The sequence below is a fragment of the Penaeus monodon genome, chromosome 22 (assembly GCF_015228065.2).
Source record: "Penaeus monodon isolate SGIC_2016 chromosome 22, NSTDA_Pmon_1, whole genome shotgun sequence".
Classification (NCBI taxonomy): Eukaryota; Metazoa; Arthropoda; class Malacostraca; order Decapoda; family Penaeidae; genus Penaeus; species Penaeus monodon.
Window position 1 is genome coordinate 15087392 of NC_051407.1, and position 245 is coordinate 15087636.

A 245-nucleotide genomic window follows, 5' to 3' on the forward strand; every position below is an offset into this window, starting at 1 on the left:
ACGAAATCGAAAAAAAAAACATTTTATCGACATTATAAATATCGAAACAACACTCATTAACCTCCCGTTCTCACCAACTCTCACTCACAAATTACAAGTATCTAGGCAACCACATCAACCACAAACGACTGTACGAACCCTCAGCTGACTAACTACAGGACATGATAAAACCATCGATATCTGTAATGGCTGTTTAAACGCTTAAATATGTATGTGCTTCACTGTATAACTGATTTTATTTTTTT